The 27,426-nt window shown below is 34.8% G+C and overlaps 1 non-coding gene across 1 annotated transcript in view; it reads left to right on the top strand.

The window, feature by feature from the left end:
- LOC116154417 (uncharacterized) overlaps positions 1–27,426 on the top strand; it is a 184,560-nt gene that overhangs the window by 127,056 nt on the left and 30,078 nt on the right. Inside the window, exon 2 of the transcript XR_010377393.1 lies at positions 9,182–9,234. This is a non-coding gene — a transcript (uncharacterized LOC116154417). The remainder of the gene's footprint in view (positions 1–9,181; positions 9,235–27,426) is intronic.

Here is a 27,426-nt window from a genome sequence, read left to right as displayed (position 1 = left end):
AATCCTTTGCTCACCCTTGAACCTCTGCCAAATGCAAATCATGTTAGGCTGCCTCCTTTGCTCTAGCAAACTTTGAATTAAAAAAAACTGTTTTTTCTTGTTTGGAGTTGTTGTTTATTTCTACATGATTGAAAAAGAATCTCAGAAACATATACATTTATAGATTAAGAATATTGAAATAAATGGGGACATGAAGCCAAATAGTTTTTTTCAGGATGACAGAGGGAAGTTGTGGGAGAGAAGGGGATGTCATTGAACTTACACAGGATAGGACATAATTTGCATGCCTATAAATAAGAATTATTTTGCATTTCTGTGACCTGACATTGACAGAGTTGTAAAATAGCTTCCGCAGGATCGTGATCAGACAATTCTGAAGAGTGTCCTCCAAGATCTCCACAGAGCAGTTTCCCAGTGTAGCACAGCACATTCCATGTACCCTTTAGCTAAACCTGAGATCTGAGCAGGAAAAACTAAATATGGAACAGGAGTTAGAAAGAGATTCTTTACCACATTGTTCTTGTTGACTCCCTAACTTTTATTTTTTACAGATCTCAAGCTCTCAAGCTACCTATGCATCCAGCAGGTACAAAGATAGCCTTTCCCTCGTGGCTTCCTTGTGAGTTCCCTATCAGCACCAGTGACTTAGCTTCTCAGCCTAAGCTGAAATCCTTCATATATTTTTATGAGGTAGGACAGATTTTACTAATTTTATTTTTTCCTGTAGATAACAAAACTAAGACCAAAAGAGTTAGTGTGAATATCTTCTGATATATGGGGTATAGTGCCTGGCTAGACCCCACATCAGAGAGCTCTAAGTTATACTCACTGTACTTTCAAATACATGATTGCATTTATGCCCATGGTCCCTTCTCAAGGCCAGTGTCTTATTAAACACATCCTTACGGCACAATTTGTGTGTATTTGATGCAACCCCCCCCCAATTAAAAAAACAAACTAATGAAAAACTAGCACAAATTGTGAAGAAATGTGTCAAGTATTAGTTACGTACGTACTTCCTGTTTGGCCATGGATGTTGCAATTACAACTGAGTATCTGGATAGCTTTTCTTCATGGTAAATCCCCCTCCTGTTCTGCCTTAGTTTATAATTTTTTGATATCTACTCATTAGTTTGTCACTGTCTGTTCGTACAATCACCTGATATTTCATTACAACAGATTACATATTTTTTTCTCCAATTCTCCCTCAATGATGCACAGACAAATTAAGGGAGAGATATTTTTTTTTTCAGAATCTGACCAGTACCATCCACTGATGCAAAATATATTTTCTTTTCCTCTTTGATTTATCATCTAGTTTAGCTCTCACCCAAGGCATTGAAGAAATTATCTCCATCTAGTTGCATTAGGTGATTAGCACCTAGATTCCTACCAAGCTTGCAGGCTGCTGAGCAGCTTTAATTCTTGACCACTGCCTCTCTCGTGGATTTCTGCTTTTGTGAAGATAAGAGATTTTCTTAGTAAGACTATAGCCATTATGGCTTGCTCCTCCCACTCCAAATGTCAGGTTGTAGTTAGTGAAGTTATTGGATCATTTTTATTTTCTAATACACAGGCTTGTAAGGTCATTAACAGTTTTGTGTAGAATTTTACTGCAGGCTGATCCTCATTAAGGATCATTTTGCAGGAATCATTGCTTGACATAATTTAATGTTGGATAGTGAGCATATGCAGAACTGAGATTAATTTTTCAATGAAGGGCTATATGTTTTAACCTGCATCACAAACTTAGAATGCACACATTCATAAATTTATTAAATATTATTATGCCTACACCTACTATGTGTAATTTTCTCTCTTGGGTGCTGTGAAGGGTATGAAAGTCTATAAAACATTTTATAATGAGCTTATGGTAAAATAATGCAGATGTATTAAAAAATTACTGTAGCATAAGGCAGCATATTTTATACTATAAGATTGCTGTTACTGCTAAGTACTGCGGGGTTCTGGGAACAGAGAGATCATCTCTTCATAGAGCACATGATTTGTGTTGGGTTTCTGAGGATGGGTGGCATTTTGAGAGGGACAATATTTTAAGTGAAAACACTGTTGTTAATTAGAGCTGGTAAGCCGAAGAAATGTCCAGAGAAACAGAAAACATTCATTTTGTTGTAGGATAGGTTATATCTAGGAGGGTGATGGCATATTGTGTTTCTAAAACAGAAAAGGAGATTGGGCGGAACATCAACAAGGAATTTCTATTTTTTAAACATAGGCAATTGGGTGTCACTAAAATGTTTTACACAAAGAATTTTCATAATGTGTTGCTATTTCAGAAGGGTTTACCTGCTGGCTATGGGCAAGCTGGATTATAAGGGGTTGGCAAGAGAATAGAGTAAGTGAGTTCAAGTTGGGAGAAGGTGCAGTAGTTTAAGAATATTACATTTCTTATTTTTGTCTCTCATTATCTATCTAATAATATACATTTTGATGTATCATCATTTTGAATCTGCTTATTGGAAAACCAATCAACAGGTTAATGTAAATCAGAAATTTAAAAAATAAGCAGAGTGTACTTTGAAAACTAAGAGTTCTTAGGGTTGACTGACTGTAAAATACAGTAAAAACTAGAAGTTTGATTTGGATAACCACTTATTTATTAATTTATTTATTGAAGGATAGTGATGTACAATATTATGTAAGTTACAGATGTACTGTATAGGGTTTCATAATTTTTAAAGGTTTTGCTTCATTTGTAGTTATTATAAAATGCTGGCTTTATTCCCTGTGTTGTAAAATATATCCTCATAACTTTTATATACATCATAGTCTGTACTTCTGAGTCCCCTGCCCATATGTGTATGGCCCATTCCCTCTCCACACCGCTAAGCCCTAGTTTGTTCTCTGTATCTGTGATTCTGCTTCCTTTTTGTTATGTTCACTGTATTTTGTTATGTTCGTTGTATTTTTTAGAATCCATACGTAATTGATACCATATAGTATTTGCCTTTCTCTGACTTATTTCACCTAGCACAACGCCCTCCAAGTCCATCTATGTTATTGCAAATGGGGAAAAAAAATTTTGAGGTTAAGTATTATTCCAGTGTGTGTGTGTATGGATATGTGTGTGCATACACACACACACACATGCACACACACTTTCTCTTCCATATCTTGGCAGTTGTAAATACTGCTACATTGGGATGGTGTATATTTTTGAATTAGTGTTTTTCTTTTTATTTTGGATATATACCCAAGAGTGGAATTGCTGAATCTTAAGGTACTCCTATTTTTCATTTTTGTTTTTTGTTTTGTCAGTTTTTTGAGAAACCTCCATACTGTTTTCCACAGTGGATGCACCAACGTACATTCTCATCAACAGTGTATTAGGATTCCCTTTTCTTCACATCCTCCCCAACATTTGCTATTTTTGTTCTTTTAGGTGATAGCCATTCTGACAAGTGTGGGGTGAAATCTCATTGAGGTTTTGATTTGCATTTTCCTGATGATTAGCAATGCTGAGCATCATTTCGTGTGCCTATTAGTCATCTGCATTTCCTCTTTGGAAAATGAGATTTTTTGCTCATTTCTAATTGGGTTTTTTTTTTTTTTTTGAAGTTGAGTTGTATGAACTCTTTATATATTTTGGATATTAACCCTGTATTGGTCTTATCATTTGCAAAAGAAATTTCCCATTCAGTAGGTTGTCTTTTAATTTTGTAGATGATTTCCTTTGCTACGCAAAAGCTTTTAGGTTTGATTAGGTCCCATTTATTTATTTTTGCTTTTATTTCCTTTGCTTTAGGAGATGGATCCAAAAAAATACTTCTGCTCTTTATGTCAGAGAGTGTTCTGCCTATGTTTTCCTCTAGGATTTTTATGGTTTCTGGCCATACATTTAGGCCTTTAATTCATTTTTAGTTTATTTTTGTCTATGGTGTTAAAGAATGTTCTAATTTCATTTATTACAGGGTTTTCCAACACCACTTAATTAAGAGACTGCCTTTTCTTCATTGTATATTCTTGCCTCCTTTGTTGCAGGTTTAATCGACCATACATGCATAGGTTTATTTCTGGGCTCTCTATTCTGTTTTGTTGATCTATTGTCTGTTTTTGTGCCAGGACCATACTGTTTTATTACTGTATTTTAGAATAGTTTGAAGTCAAGGAATGTGATTCTTCCAGCTCCATTCTTCTTTCTCAAGATGTTTTGGCTATTTAGGGTCTTTTGTGTTTCCATACAGATTTTAGAATTAATTGTTGTAGTTCTGTGAAAAATACCACTGGTATTTTGATAGGAATTTGATTGAATCTGTAGATTGCCTTCAATACTATGTTCATTTTAACATTGTTAATTCTTCCAATCCAGGAACATGTTATATCTTTCCATCTGTGTCATCTTCAATTACTTTTATCAGTGTCTTAGTTTTTGGAGTACAGGTCTTTTGCCTCCTTAGGTAGGTTTATTCCTAGGTATTTTATTCTTTTTGATGTAATGGTAAATGGAATTGTTCCCTTAATTTCTCTTTGCTGATACTTCATTGTTTGTATACAGAAGTGCAACAGATTTCTGTATAGTAATATTGTATCTAGCAACTTTACCAAATTCATTGATAAGCTCTGGTAGTTTTCTGGTGACATTTTTAGGATTTTCTATATATAGTATCATGTCTTCTGCAAACAGTGACATTTTTTACTCCTTTCTTTCCAATTTGGGTAATTTTTCTTTCTTTTTCTTGTGTGGTTGCTATGGCTAGGACTTCTAATACTATGCTGAATAAGAGTGATGAGAGTGGGCAGCCTTGTCTTTTTTCTGATCTTAGAAGAAATGCTTTCAGTTTTCATTGCTGAGTATGATGTTAAATGTGGGTTTGTTACATATGACCTTTATTATGATGAGATATGTTTCCTCTATACCCACTTTCTGGAGATTTTTTTGTCAAAAATGATAAAATGCTTATGATGAATTTTGTCAAAAGCTTTTTCTGTGTCTGTTGAGATTATCATAGGGTTTTTATTCTTCAGCTTGTTAATGTGGTGTATCACATCAATTGATTTGTCAACATTGAAAAATTCTTGCATTCATGGGATAAACTTCACTTGATCATGGTGTGTAATCCTTTTAATGTATTGTTTGAATCTGTTTGCTAGTATTTTTTTTGAGGATTTTTGCATCTATGTCAGGCAGTGATACTGGCCTGTAATTTTCTTTTTCTTTTTTGTGGTATCTTTGTCTGATCTTGTTGTCTGGGTGATGCTGGCCTTATAGAATGGATTCAGAAGTGTTCCTTCCTCTGCAGTTTTTTTTTTTTTTTTGGAATAGTTTGAGAATGATAGGTGTTATTAACTCTTCTCTAAATGTTTGATGGAATCCTTCTGGTCCTGAACTTTTGTTTTTGGGGAGTTTTTAAACTTCTGATGCAATGTCATTATTGGTAATTGGTCTGTTCATATTTTTTTCTCCCTGAAACAGTCTTGAGAAATCTTACTTTTCTTAGAATTTGTCCATTTCTTCTAGATTGTCTATTTTTATTGGCGTATAGTTGTTCACAATAGTCTCTTGTGATACTTTGTGTTTCTGTGGTGTTGCTTGTTATCTTCTCCTTTTTCATTTAGAGATTTTATTTATTTCAGCCCTCTCCTTTTTCCTTGATGAGTCTGGCTAACGGTTTATCAATTTTGTTTATCTTTTTAAAGAACCAGCTTTTAGTTTTATTATTTTCTATTTTTTATCTTTATTTCATTTATTTATCTTCTGCTTTTCTTTCCTTCTAACTTTCAGTTTTGTTTGTTGTTGTTGTTGTTGTTTTTCCTCTAGTTCCTTTTTGTAGAAGATTAATTTGAGATTTTTCTCATTCATGATATAAGCTCTCTTCTCTCTAAACTTTCCTATTAGAATTGCTTTTGCTGTGTTTTGGTTTTGGATCATTGTGTTTTTATTTGCATTTGTCTCTAGGTACTTTTTCATTTCCTCTTTGATTTCTCCAGTAATCCATTGGTTGTTTAGAAGCATATTGTTTAGGTTCCATGTGTTTGTGCAGTTGCATAGTATTGTGGTCAGAGAAGATGGCTGACAGGATTTCAGTCTTATATTTACTGAGATTTACTTCATGATCTAGCATTTGATCTCTCCTGGAGAAATTCCATGTCTATTTGAATGTGTTTTCTGCTGCTTTTGTATGGAATGCTTTATGTACATCAGTTAAGCCCATATGATCTAATGTGTCACTTAACTTGTTGATTACCATGGCACCCAAATCTGGGTGATAGGTCTACTACCTTGGAGGCACCTCATCCACAGTGGGAAATTAATGTGTTAAGCATAGTTTTCCGTATGGATTTTCTGTCTGGATGATCTGTCCACTGACATAAGTAGGGTTTTAAAGTCCACTACTATTACTGTGTTTCTGTCAATTTCTCCTTTTAAGTCTATTAATATTTACTTTATATATTATATATTTAGGTGCTTCTATGTTGGGTGTATTTATATTTAGAGATGTTGTATCTTCTTGGATTGATCCCTTGATCATTATGTAGTGTCTTTCTTTGTCTGTTATAACAGTCTTTATTTTAAAGTCTATTTTGTCTCATGTAAGTATTGCTACTCCAGCTTTTGAGTCTTTTGATTTCCATTTCCTTGGAGTACCTTTTCTATCCTTTCACTTTCTGTCTGTGTGTATCTTTAGATCTGAAGTGAGTCTCTTGTAGGCAGCATATATACGGGTTTTGATTTTGTATCCATTCAGTGACTCTGTCTTTTGATTGGAGCATTTCATCCATTTACATATAAGGTAATTATTGATATGTATGTTCTGATTGCCATTTTGTCAATTGTTCTGGCAGTTGTTTTGTAGGTTCTTTTTTCTTCATCTTTTGTTTTCTTATTCCATGACATCTTGAGAGTTATGTTTGGATTCTTTTTCTTTTCTTTTTTTCTGTCTATCTTTTACAGATTTTTGATTTGTGATTACCATGTGGCTTTAGGTTACAATCTATATATCTATATCTATATCTATTTATCATTGATCTCTTAATTTCTAATGCACTTTAAAAGCCCTGCATTTATATTCTTCTTTATGATTACTGTTTTTGATAGCATTTTACATCAAATTACTTTGTGTATTTCTTAACTGCTTATTGTGGATACAGATGATTTTACTACTTTTGTCTTTTAACCTCCCTACCAGCTTTGTGTTTGGATGATTTCCTACCTTTACTGTATGTTTACCTTTAATGATGAACTTTTTCTTTTTATAATTTTCTTGTTTCTAGTTGGGCTCTTTCCTTTTTTGCTTAGAGAAGTTACTTAAATTTTGTTGTAAAGCTGATTTATTGGTACTAATCTCTTTTTGATTTGGTTGTCTGTAAAGCTTTTTATCTGTCCACCAAATCTAAATGAGAGCCTTGCTGGGTAGTGTATTCTTGGTTATACATTTTTCCCTTCATGATTTTAAATATATTGTGCCACTCCCTTCTGGCCTGCAGAGGTTTGACTGAACAATCAGCTGATAGGCTAATGAGTGTTCCCTTGTATGTTTTTGTTGCTTTTCCCTTGCTGATTTGAGTACTTTCTCTTTATTTTTAACTTTTATCATTTGAATTAAAATATGTCTTGGTGTGTTTCTTTTTGAGTTAATCCTATATAGGATTCTGTGCTTCCTGGACGTGGGTTTCCATTCACGTTAGGGAAGTTTTCAGCTATTATGTCCTTAAATATGTTCTCATCCCCTTTATCTGTCTCTTCTCCTTCTTGGACCCCTGTAATGTGAATATTAGTCTACTTGATATTGTCACAAAGATCTTTTAAACTGTCCTAATTTGTTTTCTTTTCTTTTTTATATTTCTGTTCAGCAACAGTGATTTCCACTGCTCTCTGTCTTCCTGCTCACTGATCCATTCCTCTGAATCATCTAGTCTACTGTTAATTTCTTCTAGTATATTTTTCATTGAAGCTATTGTACTTTTCATCTCGGTTTTGTTCTTTATATTTTCTCTTTTTATAAAACTTCTGACTTCTCACTCTGTGCATCCATTTTTCTCATGACTTTTTGATCATCTTTACAATCATTGCCTTGGACTCTTTCTAGGTAGATTGCCTATCTCCACTTCATTTAGTTTTTCTTTTGAGTTTTTATCTTACTCTTTCCTCTGAAACATGTTCCTTTGCTGCCTCATTTTGCCTAAGTTGCTGTTTGTGTTTTTATGTATCTGGTAGGTTAGTCATGTTTCCTGACCTTGGAGAAGTGACCCTCTGTAGGAGATGTCCTATGTGTCCCAGCAGTGCATTCCCCTCTTGGCACCCAAGCTATATCTTCTAGGGTTTCCCCCGATGAGGGCTGTGTGTGTTGTTCTGTTGTGGCAGGCTGAAAATGTGGGCAGTCTGGTAGGCTTGTTTGGCCCCTAGCCTGGTTGTTTGCTAGGTCCTGCCTTGTGCAGAGGCTGCCTGTTGCTGGTTGGCAGGGCCTTATCATGAGGCGGCCAACTGAAGACCTCCAGGTGGGCCCAGGACTAGTGCTTGCTCACTGATGGGTGTAGTCAGAGTCCTGAAGACTCTGGGGCTCTGAAACCATGACCTGGGGTTAGTGCCAGACTATTGGCAGGCAGAGCTGGTTCCTGGAGTCTGGCTTCAGGGCCCAGGGATCCCAGAATGGGTGTCTGATTGCTGGTGGATGGGGCTGATCCCTGACACAATTTGATAGGTAGTTTTGGGTGTCCTGAAGCTAGTCTTGGCTTGCTAATGGGAGGGACCATGGCCCAACTGATCCCAGGGCAGTGTCTGGCCTGCTATATGTACACTGGATATACAGGCTGTGAGACTATGATTTTCTTGCATCTGGCATCTGCCTCCTGGTGGATGAGGCTGTTTCAGAAGCCAGAGTAGGCTTCCTGGAGGGCAGGGCCAGTGCCTGCCCACTGGTGAGTGGAGCTGTGTCCTGGTCCTCTGGTGGGCAGGGCAGTGTCTAGAAGCATGTCTAGAGGTGACTATGGGCTCATGTAGTCTTTAAGCAGCCTGCCTGCTGATTGGTGGAGCTGTGTCCTTGCCCAGTTAGTTGTTTGGCCTGAGGCATCCTAGCACTGGTGCCTATACGCTTTTATGTAGGGCCAGGTCTTGGTGCTAATGAGCTAGATGGAGGAGTTTACAATGGTGCCCACCTGAACCAGTGTCCACAGGATAGAGTAAACTCCCAAGAATGATTGTTGTCATTGTCTTTGTCTCCAGGTTGAGCTTCAGCTGCTTCCCACCTCCCTGGGAGACTCCTCCAAGACCAGCAGGTAGGTCTGGCTCAGGCTTCTATCAGATTACTGCTTTTGCCCTGGATTCCAGAGCATGTGAGACTTTGTGCACACACTTTAAGAGTGAGGTCTCTTTCCCCCAGTCCTTTGGGACTCTGGTAATTAACCCCTGCTGGCTTTACAGCCAAATGCTCTGGGAGCTCCTCTTCCTGGTGCCAGACTCCCGGGCTGTGGAGCCTAGCATGAGGCTCATAACTCTTACTCCTGTGGGAGAATTACTGCAATATAATTACTCTCCAGTTTGTGGGTTGCCCACCCCAGGGTATGGGACTCCACTGTATTGTGAGTCCACCTTTCCTATTCGTCTGATGCTTGCTTCTTTGTGTCTTTAGTTGCAGATCTCTTCTGGTAGGTTTTGGTCTTTTTCACCTATAGTTCTGCAAAGAATTGTAATTTTGGGGTGCTCGTGAGAGGAGATGAACTCAGGGTCTACTATCCGGGCCAATCTCTCACATATATTGATTTTAGATGTTAGAGAAAAGCATGACAAAAAGAGAAAAGTCACATAAAGTGTGCTTGGAAGGCAAAATAATCAATTTTAGACCTACTGAAATTGAGTATCTTAGAAATCTACTCCAATGTGTGCATCTAGAAATATAATTAGAAGCTAGGTAGTGGGAAGGAGTAATAAAGATTTGAATGTCTTCAACATATATCTTAACATTGAATTTGTGAGACTATATTAAATTACTTAATGACATAAATTTACACACATTTACACATTCATTTTCTTCTAAGCTCCAAATAAAATTCTGCACTTTAAAATAATACCTCATTCATTTGAACTACTCAAATAAGAATTTGTGATAATTTGAAAGCAGCTATGCCATCTGTGAAAAACAGAAGTTGCCAACAAAATCCATTGGGTAATCAAATTTGTAGACTGGGAAAAGGAATAGTAAACTGCTCAGGAGAACAAATTGTTTTCAAATATTTAACTGTTAGAGAAAAGCAGTCATTAAAATAAAAAAAAGAACCACATATCTTTTTGACCTCTGAAAGTTTGTAATTTACTAAAGAACAACATTTTATATGTAGATATGGCATACTGATGGAAATACCTTGAATAATTATAAATATTGACTGAATAAAATAATTGACTATATTTTCAAATATTCTTTCAATGTATGTGGTAGTGGTAAAGAGCTAAAATTGTAAAGGCTGTCAGACATGAGTTGGAGCACTGGCTATGGCACTTTGTAGGGAAAAATAACTATTCCATAGATTTATAATGATAAATAAAATAATGCATATGAATAAAATAATAAAAATAGAGTTTATATTCAGTAAATTTAGGATGCAACCAACTCTATTTGATAATGCAAATTAATGGGAAGCTCACTGGTCCCTCCACTCTAGCCTCACTCTGTTCACAAAGAGGAGGTAGCTAGCTATGTATTGATTATGTTGGCTGTGTAAAATAGAATATTTGTTTAATAGTATCATTCACTGAAGCTACCAGTAGTCTAAAAGAAGATAAAGTTTGTGCCTACATGTGACTAAATTTTGTCATGCTTGGCTTTTTTAATGAGCAACTGGAAAACAAAGTAAAGTTTAGAGGTATTTCTGCTTTGGTATCTGTCTCTCCATAAGGATACCTGTGGTAGAAGTCTAGGACAGCTCTCTTCTAGATACTGGGGGAAAATACATATCTTTCTTTAGCTATGTTGTTCTTGAGCTGGCTTGTATGTTCTTGATGGCTCGTATGTTCTTCTGGCCTGATCTTTTATGCCACTGGAGTTGCAACTGTTTAGTTGAATATTACTGTGGCCTTAAGGAAGGAAAGTTTGAAAGTGGCTGCTCTTCCACTATCACTTTGAGGCTTTAGAACTGACTCAGGTTTGAGTAAAAGCAGCCACCTTCACTGTTCAGTCAAGATACATAAAAGACTATATTAGCATCTGTGGCCAAATTTCATAGTATAACAGAATTAAAAGGGTAGAACGGAGAGGTTACCATGATTTCACTGAACTAGGCATTTGAGATTTTTTCAATCCCCTCCTATCTCTATTATATATTTATATATTTATTGGTTCCCTTTATAGTGTAGTATTTTGTTACACTAGTTTTTATATTCACATACAAAACCAAATATACTATCTATAGTAGGTATTCATAATTTATCTAATATTGTGTGTTCCATAAACATTAAGTATCTTCTCTTTTTAAGTCAATATGCCTAGAATTTCGAAGTATGTCAAAAGGAAATAGATATGCATTGTTCTTAAGACACTTTCAGTATAAGGTGGGAGAAAAATCAAATAATACAATAAGATGAGGTAAATATTTTAAAATTTGGGAATGGTGTTGACATGAACATAAAAATAGTTACCAAAGCTCCTTGAAATAGGAGATGAAGAATTCAGTTATACACCCAAAGTTTGAGTTTAAGGCAATAGAAGTAGGTAGAAACATTTCATAATTAGTTGGACATACAAGGCTGAAGCCATGAGAAAGGTCAGTGCTACAGTGAAGCAAGCTAAGGAGTATATAACACCAAAATAAACAAATCCATGAAAGTAAGAATGTAAAGGAATCCTTTTTGTGGATAGGAGTGTCACATAATTTTCCAATAAGTTCTCAGGTTGTTCTTTGCCTTAAAAAATATTGAGCACCTACTGTAACTCTGGGATTTGGCAGTGAACAAAATACAGTTGACCCTTGAACAGCTCAGAGATTAGGGGCACTGACCCTTTGTGCGATTGAAAGTCTGAGTATAACTTAACACCTTGGTGTCTGTGGTTCCACCTTCATGCATTCAACCAACCCTGGATTGTGTAGTATATATGTTTATTGAAAAAATGCTCGCATAAGTGGACATGCAGTTCAAATCTGTATTGTTCAAAAGTCAACTGTAGTTTAAAATCTCTGTCCACATGGAGCTTACAGTCTAACAAAGGAACAAAAAAAAAGAAAATTTTAAAAATATATGCAATATTTTATATGGGGGTAAGAGCTTTGAAGAAAAATAAAGCAATATAAAAGGGCAGGGAGTACTGGAATTGGGAGGGAGGATTTCTAGTTAACATAGAAGGTTGTTGAAAAAAGTGAAAAGCTTGAAGAATTTAGGGTAGGTATGTGGGTACCTGGGGAAGAACATTTCTGGTAGAGGAAATAAGCATGTAAAGTCTCTGAAAAGGATACATGTTTGGAATATTCCTGCTTATAAAAGTACCAATGAGGCTAATGTAACTGAAATGCCATGAGTAAGATGGAAAGGAGTGGATGCCTACAGAAGTTAATTTGGAAGTGAGAGGGCTACATTGGATAGAGATAAATTGTGAGAAGGTTGACGTTTTCTGAGTGATTGAGTGAGATGTCATTTTGAGCAGAAAAGTGATTGGCATGATCTAAATTTTATTCTTCGTGTGTGTAAAACAGAATACAGGGAGTCAAAAGACAAGAGCAGGGCATTAAGTTAAAAGCTGATGGCAATAACTCAGACAAAGGATGAGGATGGCCTGGCCCTACATGTTAATGTATAAGTGATTAAAATAATGGTTTCAAATTATGTTTTGAAGGTTAAACAAATTGAATTCACTGATGTGTTGAGTATGTGGTTTGAGAATCAAGTTTTTTGCTCCAGGCAACTGGAATAAGTGGAATTGACATTTACAGAGATAGGAAAGAAAATGCATTTTGGGGAATATCTGGAGTATTGTTTGAGAATTTTAAATTTGAGATGCTTACTTTATATTCAAGCAGAGTTGCCAAAAAGTCAGTTTAATATTTAATTCTGGATCAAAAGTTAGGTCTGGACATATATATGTGGGGATGGAAGGTATTTAAAGCCTTGAAGCTCAATGAGTATAAATAGTGGGAGTAGGGAGTAAACAAAATATTCACAGGCTGGATGAGAGACCCCAAGTCTCTCCAAGATTTCAGAATTTGAATTTAAAATATGAAAATTAAAAAGTCAACCAGTTAGCAAAGAAAAGTACCAGGAGAAAGAAGTGGCTTAGAATCTAAGTTACTTTGTTTTAAATGGAGGAATAATTGATCTGTCATGTCAAATGATGCTTATAGTTTAAATTAAGATGAGGACTGAGAATTAACCATGGGATTTAGTTATAATCATAGGAAAGTCATTGATGATTGACCATCAAGTGAGCATGGACAATTAGTATGAGTCTAGCCAAGAAAGAATGGAAGGAGTGTCATACAAGGGGTAAGGTAGCCCAGAATGGTATTATGTGCTTCTTGAATGTTGCCTGCACAGTTTGTGCACTTTTGCTGCATTAAAAGAATGATAGTTTTCTTCTCACAGCAGGGATTCTTATCATCCTATGAACCCCAACTAGAAATCCACAAAAAAACTGAAATTCAAATCCATTGCTAACAGAATTGTCTACTTGTTTCTTCACTTACAAGACTTCTTTCTTAAGGTTGCCTGTCAAAAGTTAAAATAGCAAATGACAGTGTCCATCCGGTAAAACACAGATTCACCCTCTACGACATGGAGACTAATCCAGGTCCCAGAATGATTTTATGGAATGAATGGGCTATGATGAAGAGTTGCCTTCCCTTCTCTAGCTGAACTTAGTCTTGTAAATTATTCCTTTCCTCAATAAAACCTATTTCTTAACCCATGCTATATGATGGGGAACCTGTCTTACTCTCTGTAGTATGAAAATATATGGTAGATTCTTTGAAAAACATTGCAGTGTTCTCCCTGTATCCGTACTTCTTTGAAGTGTGATTTTGCAGGTCTTTCCATAAAGAACTGGAATTTTTTTCCCCACCTCTCGAATCTTGGCTTGCTTTGACCAGTAGAAAGCTGCAAAAGTGACACTGTGCCAGTTCTCAGAATAGACCTCAAGAGGCCTGTCACACGTTGTTTATTATTCAAGTATCTGGTGTAGATGAGGACGTTATGGACAAGACAGCAGAGCTATCAGCTTACTGGAGAAGCATGAATGAGCTCAAGCAAGAGCAGTGGAAATGCCCTGCTGACTTGCAGACTTAGAAAAACAAATGTTTTATGTCACTAAATTGTGTTGTGTTTTGGTATGCAGCAATAGCTAATAACCCTTACAGAGAGCACATAGGAAATGCCTTTCAGCTTTTCATAAAGGGGCAGAGAGAAATGGAATAGCAATTAAAGAAAGATATGAGGCCAAGAGAAGAGTCTTTTTAAAATTTGGAATAAATTAAAATTTACTTTGTATGCTACTGGAAATGAAAGACTAGAAAAGAGGAAAACAATACATTTAGAATATATAACCATTAGAATTTAATTTCCATAGAGAAAAATATTTTAGTTTTTTTTCAGACACTGTCAGATCTCCAGTTTCTCAAATAGTGTCTGGTGTATAGAGTATGTTAAATATTGGTTGAATAATCAATGAATACAAGACATAGAAATACATAGACACCTCTGTATGAATGATGTAATAATAAATTAATCCAATTTAAATCAAATCAGATCAAAAAAATCAAATGCTAAACACCTAAGTTTCTCCACGAAAATCTCCTCAGAACTACATTCAGTTTTATTTCTATTCATTTATTTGTTCAAAAAATATATATTTGTTAAGTGAATTCTATGTGCCAGACACTGGGTTAAGTGCAAGGTGTACAGCAGTGATTCAAGGAAGCAAGGCCCATTCTTTCATGAGCTTGCTGTCTGAAAGTCAGAGAGAGAAAAAGGAGGAGGAAACCAGAAATACTTAATTAGTTACAATTGAGAGAAACAACCGAAAAGTCATAACAATATTTAAAAGGGGGACTGTAGAAGGCATTGTTATTCTTGAGTTATGTCAACTAGATACTTAGAAAAATCTTTCATTTTATCTTCTCTCATCTCTTATGCTCAATCAGTGATAAATCAATCTGTTTTGATTCTAAACTTTCATGTCTCTTTCATGTCCATTTTCACTGATTTGTATCAAGGACCAGGCTTGAACATCTATTTCTTGAACTGTTTCAAAAGCTTTCCAATAATCTTTCTTCACTTACATTTCTCTTATGTATACCAAGTCTCTCCTGTGCTTAAAAACACACACACACACACACACAAAATAGAGTTTCTGTGTATGGTCCTTTTATACCTAACCCCAAACTAACTTCCCACAGTTTTCTTTAAATGCATCCCTTTACCTGTAGCTTAAGTTGATTCAGAAATTTTTATTCCAATAAAGTCCTTCAAACTCAAGCTTAAATTGATTTAGAATACACATTGGTTGGTAGATAATACATAATTTACATGATCTATGCCTTTGCTAAGGGTGATTCCTTTTCTTTAAAACTGCTTATCTTTCTTCAACTACTGAAATTGTCTGCATTTTTAATAGACTAATATAATTCCTCCATCTCCCATGCTGCCTGAATTAGCATTATTTATAATTGCTAAGTGTTTTTTCTGAGCTTGTTCTTCTCATGTTCCAGTGATTTTATTTATTGACTGATTTATTGAAGTACAGTTGATTTACAGTATTATATTAGTTTTAGCTCTACAGCATAATGATTCTGTATTTCTATGGATTATACACCATTAAACATGATTACAAGTTAATGGCCATAATCCCCTGCACTATACAACGTATCCTTGTCGCTTATCTATTTTATACATAGTTGGTTGTATCCCTTAATCCCATACCTCTAATTTGCCCCTCCTCCCTCCTCTTTGGTAACCACTAGTGTGTATCCTGTATCTGAAGCTGTTTCTGTTTTGCATATACACTCATTTGTATTATTTTTTAGATTCCACATATAAGTGATATCATAGAGTATTTGACTTTCTCTGATTTATTTCACTATCTTAAGTTCTTGATTATAAAACATGTCATGTTTTACTTTCCATTCTAAGATTTGCAAATGCATTTCAACCCACTGCATTTTATATTCATTGGGAAAAAAAACTACACCTCAGTCATATTTGAAAATGCCTATCTTGGTCCACTATACTTATTAGATGTTCCATATCTAGCTCCAATTTACTGATTTTAAGTGCCACATCAATTAGCTTCTTACCTAGTACTATTCTTCTAACCCAGAAGTTTGTAAGTATTTATAATTGATAACAGATCATCATTTAAAAGTATTAAGTAGTTCCAATTTTCATCGTATTAATAAGGGCAAGGAACCAAGCAATAGTCTTCAGAAGATAACCTCCTGAGTGTAGAGAAGAGGTGGTTATATGATGATGTAGAGGGACTGAGGTGTGGTGTGGCAAATGGAGAATACCAGTACTATTTCAAAGTGTCAGCAATTACAGCAGTATTTCCACATCTTTCCCCACTGTTGACAAAATATAATTGATCTCATTTAAGCATATAGTCACTTCCACGAATACTATTTTTCCATGCTTTTGAAATTTTCAGCAGTAATGATATCTTGTAGGAAAGAAGACCTACATTTCATAGTAACACATAATAGGGGGAAAATGAGGAATCTAAGCCATTTTCTTCTGCAGAAGATGAGTGCAAAGAAACAGTAATGCTAAAGAAGAAAGATACTTTAAATTAGGCAATGCTACTCACTCTTTTGTAGGTATAGTTGTAGTTTAGTCTCTGATATCAGTTGACTTAATATGCAGAGATTATCATTTTGTCTGATTAATACTACTTTCATGTCAGAAGCTGTTTCTGCACCTGCAATAGTTATTATGCAATACAGGATTATCAACTATAGTTACCGTGTTTTACCTTAGATCCCCAGATCTTATAGTTGAAAGTCTGTACACTTTTACCAACATCTGTTTCTCTCACCCCCAACACCTGTGGCCACACTTCTACTCTGTATTTCTGTGAGTTTGCCTTACTTTTATATTCCGTATATAAGTGATCCCATGCAGTCTTCATCCTCCTCTGCCTGGCTTATTTCACTTAGCCTGATGATCTCAAGGTTCATCTATGTTTTTGCAAATGGCAAGATTTCCTTTTTTCTTATGGCTGAATAATATTCCATTGTTTATACATATGACATCTTCTTTTATCCATTCATCTATTGATGGACACTTAGATTGTTTACATATCTTGGCTATTGTGAATGATGTTGAAATGGACATAGGAATGCATGTATCACTTTGGTGTTCCTTTTATATTTTTACTGAATATATACCCAGAGGTGGAATTTCTAGATTATATCATAGTTCTCTGTTTAATCTTTTGAGAAACTTCCCTACTGTTTATGATTCATTGTTAATTTCAGTTGAAACTGGTATGAAACTATAGCCTTAGACACTTATCCTTCACATAACTCCTTTTTAAGAAAGACTGCTGCAGATAGTGCCCTTTGTCTAATGCATTCACAAAATCTCCTATTTCCATTGCAGTGGTGGTTCATAACATCATATATCTCTGAATTATCGTTTCAAGTGATGCTGGTGCCCTAACAGTTTTCTGATTTTTAGATTGTGGAATAAACCAATGTTAAGGACGCATGATTTAGTGTCTGTCTGCTCATGCTCATGCATTCTTATGTGTTCTGAACTTTACTCTTGATAATTCACTGATTTCCAAGACTATAAGGCAGGGCACCAACTGAATTTCCTTTTTCATATTTGAGGGCGGCAGATAGAGAATTACGTCAGTAGCAGGAGCACATATATAGAAGTGCTTTCTTAGCTATGTTTATCTTCTTAGAAAAAAGCCTTACATAGTGCTCTGAGGAGAATTACAATTTTCTGCTGTGAAATACTCAACCCTTCGAGAATGAATACTTTTTAACTCTTAAGAAATATTCCTGAAAGTCTGAATGACCTACTTGCAAAGGTTATTGCTCTCACTGGTAACTCCAATTCAGATAGATTAAGATCTAAGAAAGATGCTACAGGCAGAGATAATTGGATGAAGGGGATAGTAGTAGTGCTGGGTGATAGAAGAACTGAGAAACAATCAAGCTTCTAAACATTTCTTAAGGCAATAGGAAAAATTCTTCTGTTATGGAATCAAATAGTTCTGATAATCTCACTACCAAAGAAATAGCTACTTGATTTACTGATAATATAGAGAAAATGCTGAGTTTGAGGGAAAAATCACTACCCTGGTAGGCAACCAGTTTTATAAGTTACATAGAGTATCTTCACTGAAAGTAACAATGCAGGCAATTTGAAAATATGCCAATATACAAATCTATTTAATAGTGAGCTGTGTTAGAACTGTTAGAATTTTTGCCTAGTCCTGTAGTGGTGACAAATTAGAACATTTAAACATTCACCATTAAAATGCTTTTATGACATATGTGAGTTGGGAGAAATTTAGGTGAACACAGTCAGAAATGAAAACAATGCAATGATATGACTTTTATTGACTGGAGTTCTGAAAATCAGTTTACAAAATGCATCTTTTCTGTTTCTAAGGTCACTTTGATTGCATAAATAAATACATCTTTTTTTGTGTCATTTATCAGCAAGTGATAAACATGCATGTTGATTATTAAGGCCAACTAACTTAAGCTTTTTGATATATGAAGTGAAAAACAATGTCAATTTATGAGTATTTTGAAAATTCATAATTGATGCACATATGAACTTAACCAAAATCATAGAGGAGAAATTGTCTAAATGTCTAATTTGTAAATGAAGCAACGTACAATGCTTGGTGAGAAGGAATGGTGTGCACTTGGCAATTCAGGATAGGTTGATTGGCACTAAAAATTAGTGCAAGTACATAATGAGAATAAACTTTCTTGATGAAATAAGTAGATGAAATATAGTGTCTAACAAGACAATAGAACGTGTAACTGGATGTTGTACTGTGTTTCCTGCTGTAGATTAGGTGAACATGCACAGTAGTGTTACTATCACACACTTCAAAATTGGATTTCACCTACAAATTCTTAAATGGGTTACTGGTGGAATAAAAATAAAAAGAGAAGCGTTAGTTTAAAACAGCTTTATAAAAGGAGTAGAGGAAAATACTGTGATTATTAGCAAGTCGTTCCACCGTGTAAAGAATTTAACAATGGAATCCAAATTGGTCTCTATATTGCAATAGTCAAGTATGGCTTGAGAAGATATTTAAGCACTTAGAACTGACATACGAACTCCATTTTAACAACTGACTAGGAGGGAAATTGGAAAAGTTATTATGTATATACTCTTACGTGTTATAAATATATACGAAAGTGCATTGGACAGAGTAAGGACATAAATAAAGGTATTTTTTTCTGCTTAAAAATATTGTATCAATTTCAGATTACTAGATTATTACGAGATTGAGCTATGAAAGTATGCAATATAGAAAATATGTAGATAATTGACTTTACTTCTTTACACTTTCTAGAGAGTCCCATATCATTTGAAACATTGCATCAAGCTACTCGAGAGGAAGTCTTAAAAAGATTTAAATTGCTGGTCCTAAAGAAAATACCAAGAGTGTATTTGGTTAAATATTATGTCTGAAGCATTTCTATCAGGGGTTTGAAGATCAGTTTTTTAAGGTGTCTACATAGTATCAACTAAAAGAATGTGAGATTAAACTAAAATCCGAATATCTGTCATTAATTATTTTCAAATGCTCAGTTAATCTGTTAACTGTAAGGTTGTGGAGATTCCATCTCTAGACATCATAAGGAAAACTAGAAATAAATATACTGTATAGAAGAGCAAACATCTGTACCTATGTTTCTAAAATTTAGTTCTGGGTAAGGCATATGAACACAATTTTGTGTAAACACCAAATGATAAAATACCTTTCATTAAAATTTTATTATATTTTTTCAAGAAACTGTTTAGAACTTTTAATTTGCTGTTAAATATGTATGCACAGAGTCCTCCAGAGAGCACAGGATTACATTGGCAGTTTTAGGAATATTAAGATATGACACTACTGGCACCAAGATTTGCAGTCTTAAAATGACACTGAGAAAAGTGGACTGACAGACAGTGAGGAGTGACAGTCTTCATTGAAAGCGGCAAGCAAGAAAGTAGAAAAAAATAAAGTTGTAGATGTCATAGGCTAACAAAGAGGAGACATCATTTTTTAGTATTTTCTATATTAGAATTATATCAGGGTGGAAGATGTTAAATGAAGATTCTAAGTCTCATTCCCCGAGATTGAGTGAGATCTCACACATGTTTTGTAATAAAATACTAATGAGGCATATATAATGGGAAATTGAATAATTGGCCCAAGTTGTCTGCTCCCCCTGTGCTTACACACTTTTTATGACCTCTTCATGGGCTTGATTGATAGAAATTCAGCTTGGACATTGAACCTGTTTTGGCCAATGGCATGTGGCAATTCTAAGCCCAGGCCTTAAGACACCTCATGTGTGTCTCCTTGTCCTCTTGTATGTCTGCCAACAACATGAGAAGATCAGCTCATAAAACTGTAGAAAGTTATGTTACTAAGAGTGGCAAATATTGCTAGATCTCTTTCAACAGGTTTTGAAGACCTGACATTTATTACAAATGTGGAGAGAAAAATGTTACCTTTACTCTACCCAGTAATTTCTAGAATAAGTTGATTGTTACCTCCATCCCCTGGGTAAATGCTGTCCCATCATTTGAGTTCCGCCCTAGCCAGTGCACAGACCTGCAGTGACAGAAAGCCCCACTCAGCGGCTGCCAGCTGGGGCTGCCTCACCCAGACAGGCCCAGTCGGGATCAGCTGAACTGCTCCAGCAGACCCGTGGGTTCTTAAGTGTAAGTGATACTTGAGTTGCTAAGTTTTGGGGTGGTGGATACTGATGTTTTCATTTTGACAACAGTGGACTGACTGATAACTTACGTGATATCGTATGCTTTAGTAAGATTTTAGTATAGCAATGCTGAGTAACAATAATAACAAAACCTGAACCTCAAAAGCTTGTAAGGAAAAGCACTTTTTTTTCTCTCTCAAGGAGTTTTGGATTACCTGGGTGGCTTTGCTTCAGTCTGCAGGTTGATTTCAGGTCACCTCCACCCGTGTCTCAATTTGGAAACATGGCGTACTCTTTTCATGGCAGAGGGAGGGCAAAAAGGCAAGAGAGATGCCAATCAGGGAAGCATTTAGTACCTCTCTCATGTCATGTTTGCTCACTTTCCATCTGTCAAACATTTCCCGTGGCAGTTCCCAGTGTTAGGGAGAGTGACGTGAATTGCAGTAAGGGAGAAGGGAGTAGGTAGTAAATGTTAGCTGAACAATAATCTATCACATCACCCACTGTGTTAATCTCAGTAGTCTGTGCTGAGATTTTAGGGTAAAGGCTGATGAATAAGAGCTATCAGGTGGGTAGCTGCCCCAAGTTTCTTTGGCAAGCTGGTTACACGGGTGTAAAAATGAATGGGCAGAATGTTCATTGGCAGGGAGAGGTTGGAGGTCGTCCTTCCTGATCTTCATGCCAGCTCCACCTTCCTAGGGTCGGTGGAGGGAGGATTTTTGATTCTTATTTAGTCTTGATTGGGGAGCTGGATGAGGTCATAATGAACAAAAGGTTACATTCAGATGGAGGTCATAACGAGTGAAAGGTTGCATTGAGGTGGGTCTATAATGAACAAAATGCTATGTTCAGATGGTGGAGATTCTTTGCCTGCCTCCAGGACACTTGTCAACCCAGAATGTATGGTTTCTTGTTAGTCCAGAGGTTCCTGTTTTTCTTGGTCTGTCCAAGGACCCCCCGTTTTAAACAATGGTTTTCTACCATTTGGCCTTGTGCCCCTCTTTCTCTACTCATATCTAGCTATTTGCCTGCTTTAACAATCCTATCCTATTAATTTCCTTCTTTGTACTTAAAATAACGTCCGAAGTTTCAAGAGCATTTTCCTTCCTCCTTTCTCTTATATTGCTTACTACTTGCACCTGTTCTTCAAATTTGAAAATGATGCCATTTATGTTTTCACATAAAGTTGTCAGAGTTTGCGTTTGTTAACGTCAGCTACTTAGCAGGAAATGTCTGCCACGAACTACTTATCCTGTGCAGTTTCATAGTTCACTGCTTCATAAATTAGTCTATTAGTAAAATTTCTCTGAATTACCAAATTCAGTTTCTGCATTATGTGCTATTTTCCTGGTTGACTAACCATAATTTTTACAGCATCATATACCTTTTAAATAGGACTATAATAGTTTTTCTTAAAAAAAATCACAAGCTGTGACAATCATAACTATAAATATTAAATTCAGATTATCAGAAATGTCTTCTTGATGTTAAGAAAAAATGATTCAAAGTCATCTCTTAAAAAGTTAGTTAAATTATATTGGCCCTGAAAAAAATTTAGTCTTTCTTTACACATATTTTGTTTTTATCTGTAAGCCTTAGAAATCTAGAGTTCCATATTAATAAGTAATGAATGAATGTTACAGTAAATAAGATGGATAGTGATTAAATAGATAAACCATCAATTTTAGATGAAGAATAATACTCTAATCCTGGGATGTGTGAGTCCTAATATGGAATAAGAGGTGTTTTGAGTCCTGGTGTTTTTGATATGGACAAATTTTATTCTGTGATCAGTTAAATGACAATGCCAAAGACTTTTTTACTTTCATGTTCTTCTTACATATATGTGTTTGTGTATGTATACAGGTATGTAACCACGTGTATATATTTATATAAATTTTCTTTGACAGCCTGTGGCTTGTATTTTCATTTTTATTTTCTTAATGGTATATTTTGAAGAGCCGAACATTCTAATTTTGATAAAGCCCAGTTTATCCATATTTTTCTTTTATGCTTTGTGTTTTGTATCGTCTTAAGTTATCTTTGCCTAACTTAATGGCCATAAAGATTTCCTCCTATATTTTCTTCTAGAATTCTTATTATTCTTGCTTTTCAGTATCAAGGCATGATAAATTTGAGGTTGATTTTTTTAAATTGTGTGATGAAACTTTTGATCTTCACTACCTTTTTCCAACCCCAACCCTTTATGGGTATTTAGTTATTTCTGCTAGAAATATATTGGAAGTTTGATTTAAAAAAAATAAATTGATCACATCTGTTTGTCTAATTGTGTATTCTCTATACTGCTCATTTAATTCAGGTATCTAAGCTCACCCCACACCAGCACACACTTTATAGCTTTATATAGTAAACCTCAAAATCAGTTCATGTAATTATATTCTTTCATACACACTTGAGAATTAGGTTCTTCAAAAATTCTTTGAAATTTTGATTGGGGTTGATTTACATCTATCAGTTTAGGGTAAATCAATATTTTCAAAATATCGTACGTGCCAATCCATAAGTATAATAAATCTCTGTTTTTCAGGTCTTCAGTGATGTTTTTCAGTTTTAAATGAACTTATCTTACACATATTTTGTTAAATGTATTACTAAGTATTTTAATTTTTACATGACTGTAAATTATATGATTTTTAAAAAATTTTACTTTTCAATAGTTGGCTGTGAATATATAGAAGTAAAATTAATTTCTTTACTAATCTTATTCTGAACCTTGCTAAATATATTTATCAGTTATAATCATGTTTTGAATTTGTTAGAATGGTCTAAATTTCATTTTTTTGCTTTCCAGTTAGTTTTTAAAACAGTATTATTTTTTCTAACATTAGTGCACTGGATAGGCCCTCCAGTCCAATATTGAATAAAAGAAATTCTAGTCCTGTTTTTTCTTTTAGAGGAAAAACTCTCAACATTTAATTATTAAGTATCTTAGTTGTAGGGCTTTCTTACATGCCCCTTGGTGAAGTTTTATTCCTTTCCAAGTTTGCTGCAACTTTTAATTTGTATTATTTCTGAAGTTTGTCAAATACTTTCTCATTTATTAAGGTGATTATAATATTTTCTACTTTTTTCTGTTAATATAGTGGATTACAGTGGTCTGCTTTATAATGTTCAACTTTGCATTTTTCAGGAGAACTACTTGGTCAGGATGGATGATCACCTTTACATTGTTGAATTTGATTTGAAAATAATTTGTTAAGATTTTTTGTTTCTTATAACATCTCACTGTCATATCAGGATAATGCTAGCTTCATAAAATGATTTGTAAAAGCTTCTCCTCTTCTACTGTTCTGAGCTTTTGTGAGATTTCTATTATTTTATCATTAATAGTTTGATAAAATTCTTAAAATGGTGAGTTTTCCAAGCTTGGAGTTCTCCTCTGGGGAAGAGTTTGATAACAAAATTGACTTATTCTATAATAGATGTAGAGATACTTAAATTTTCAGTCTCTTCTTGGGTCAGTTTAAGAATTTGAGTCACTCAAAGCATTTGTCCATTTCATTTAACTAGTCAAATTTGTAAACATAAAACTGTCCAGAATATTTTCTTAAAACAATTTCTTTCCTCAGATCTTTAGTGATGCCCCCATTTTGATATTGGCTATTTTGTTTATTCTTATTTCTTAATATAGAGATAATTATAGGTCTATCTGTTTTATTGATCTTTCAAAGCATCAGTTTTTCATTTTCCTTTGATTTTATCTAATGTTTGTATTCCATTCTTTTTTTTAATTTCTTTTTTTTTCTGTTTCCAATAATTTATTGACAAGAGAGCTTTCTATATATCTTCCTATCACTCTATATTTCTTAACATTTTTTATTGATTTATAATCATTTTACAATGTTGTGTCAAATTCCAGTGCAGAGCACAATTTTTCAGTTATACATGAACATATATATATTCATTGTCACATTTTTTTCTCTGTGAGCTACCATAAGATCTTGTGTATATTCCCCTGTGCTATACAGTATAATCTTGTTTATCTATTCTACAATTTTGAAATCCCATCTATCCCTTCCACCCTCCACCCCCTTGGCAACCACAAGTTTGTATTCTATGTCTATGAGTCTGTTTCTGTTTTGTATTTATGTTTTTGTTTTTGTTTTTGTTTTTTAGATTCCACATATGAGCGATCTCGTATGGTATTTTTCTTTCTCTTTCTGGCTTACTTCACTTAGAATGACATTCTCCAGGAGCATCCATGTTGCTGCAAATGGCATTATGTTGTCGGTTTTTATGGCTGAGTAGTATTCCATTGTATAAATATACCACTTCTTTTTTATCCAGTCACTTGTTGATGGACATTTAGGCTGTTTCCATGTCTTGGCTATTGTAAATAGTGCTGCTATGAACATTGGGGTGCAGGTGTCATCCTGAAGTAGGGTTCCTTCTGGATATAAGCCCAGTAGCAGGATTCCTGGGTCATATGGTAAGTCTATTCCTAGTCTTTTGAGGAATCTCCATACTGTTTTCCACAGTGGCTGCACCAAACTGCATTCCCACCAGCAGTGTAGGAGGGTTCCCCTTTCTCCACAGCCTCTCCAGCATTTGTCATTCGTGGATTTTTGAATGATGGCCATTCTGACTGGTGTGAGGTGATACCTCATTGTAGTTTTGATTTGCATTTCTCTGATAATTAGTGATATTGAGCATTTTTTCATGTGCCTATTGATCATTTGTATGTCATCCTTGGAGAACTGCTTGTTCAGGTCTTTTGCCCATCTTAAGATGAACAACTTATTTCACTAATTTGATATCTTTAATAGTTTCTAATATAAGCATTTAAGCTATAAATTTTCTATAAAGTACTGTATTAGCAGAATTCAGTAAACTTGTATATTTTGCTTTTATACCCATTCCATTCAAAATATTTTCTAAATTATTTTATAAAATCTTTTTTTGACTTGTGGGTTATTGGGGGGTGTGTGAGAGAAAGAGTAAGAGAGAGAGGTTTTCAAATAGTTGGTGATATCCCAGCTATCTTTCCATTATTAATTTCTGATATAATTACATTATATTGTAATCATAGAACATAATCTATATGAATTAAAATGTTTTCAATTTATTGAGAATTGGTCTGGTCCACTTTGATGATTTTTCCATGTACACTTAAGAATTTATATTCTTTTGTCATTGGGTAAAGTTAATTGTGAATACCAATTAGGTACTTTTGCTTGATATGGTTGTTCAAGTTTTCTATATTACTACTGAATTTTGTGTACCTATTCTATCAGTAACTGAGAAAGGCGTGTTAACATATCCAATTATAATAGTGGCTTTACCTATTTCTTTTGTTTATTTTCTTCGGTTTTGTCTATGTTCCTAAATATTTAAAGGAGCTATTATTGGAAAATTAATCATTTGTAATTATGTCTTTTTAATGTATTTTTATCCTTTATCATCAATATACTCCTGTTTATCTGTAGTAACATTTCTTGCCTTTAAATCTATTTTATGTGTTATTAATATAGTAATTCCAACTTTCACATAATTGTCATTTGCTTGTTATATCTGCTACATTTATCTTTAAATTTTCATTTTGAAAAGAAAAATTAGGGTTACAGAAATTTTGAAAACATGGTACAAAAATATCTAGTATATCCTTTAACTGACCTTTACTATTGACATCTTATGTAATCAGAGGATAGTTACCAAAACAAGGAATTAATATTGTTACAATTTTATTAACTAAAGATTTTATTTGGAGTTTGTTTTTTGACTACTGTACTTCTGTTTCAGATCCAACCCAGGATTCTATGTTGCGTTTAGTTGTAGTGCCTCCTTTGTCTTCTCCAGTGTGGGATAGCTCTTCAGTCTTCCTTTGTTAATCATGGCCTTTGCATTATTGAATAGTTCTGTACATTATTTTGTAGAATGTGCCTTAATTTGAGTTTTTCCAACTTCTTCCAGATGAGATTGAGATTATTCATTTTTGACAAGAATACAACCAAAGTCATGTACCCTTCACAAGGGTATCACGTTAGGGTATGCAGGATGACCCTGTGCCTTATTACTGAGCATGCTAACCTTGATCACTTGGTTAAATTCATGTCTAGCATATTTCTCTACTATAAAAGGGGCTATTTTCCCCTGAATATCTTCTGGGAGATACTTTGGGACTATGTAAACATCCTGTTTCTCTGCAAGTTTGACTAATTTTAGTCTCCTTTTGTAGAACCTGCAACATTTGTTACTATGGTGGTCTCATGGCCATTTTTACTTTTGTCTGCAAAGGACTGAATTTTGTCTCCTTCCAAATTCATATGCTAAAGCTCTAACCCTCAATGTGATGGTATTTGGAGATGGGGCCTTTGGGAGGCAATTAGGTTTAGCTGAGATCATGAAAGAGAGCTGCGCATTATGGGATTGGTGCCCTTATAAAAAGAGACACTAGAGAGATTGTTTTCTTTCTCTCTCTGTTAATGTGAGGACACAGTGAGAAGGCAGCCATCTGCAAGCCAGAAAGGGGACTGTCTATAACCTGACCGTACTGGCACCCTGGTCTTAGACTTCCAGCCTCCAGCACTGTGAGAAAATTATTGTCTGTGATTTAAGCTTCCCAAT

This window comes from Camelus dromedarius, chromosome 2 (assembly GCF_036321535.1).
Source record: "Camelus dromedarius isolate mCamDro1 chromosome 2, mCamDro1.pat, whole genome shotgun sequence".
NCBI classification, from domain to species: domain Eukaryota; kingdom Metazoa; phylum Chordata; class Mammalia; order Artiodactyla; family Camelidae; genus Camelus; species Camelus dromedarius.
The sequence above is the reverse complement of the archived record's forward strand: the minus strand, read 5'-3'. Positions and strand labels throughout refer to the sequence as shown.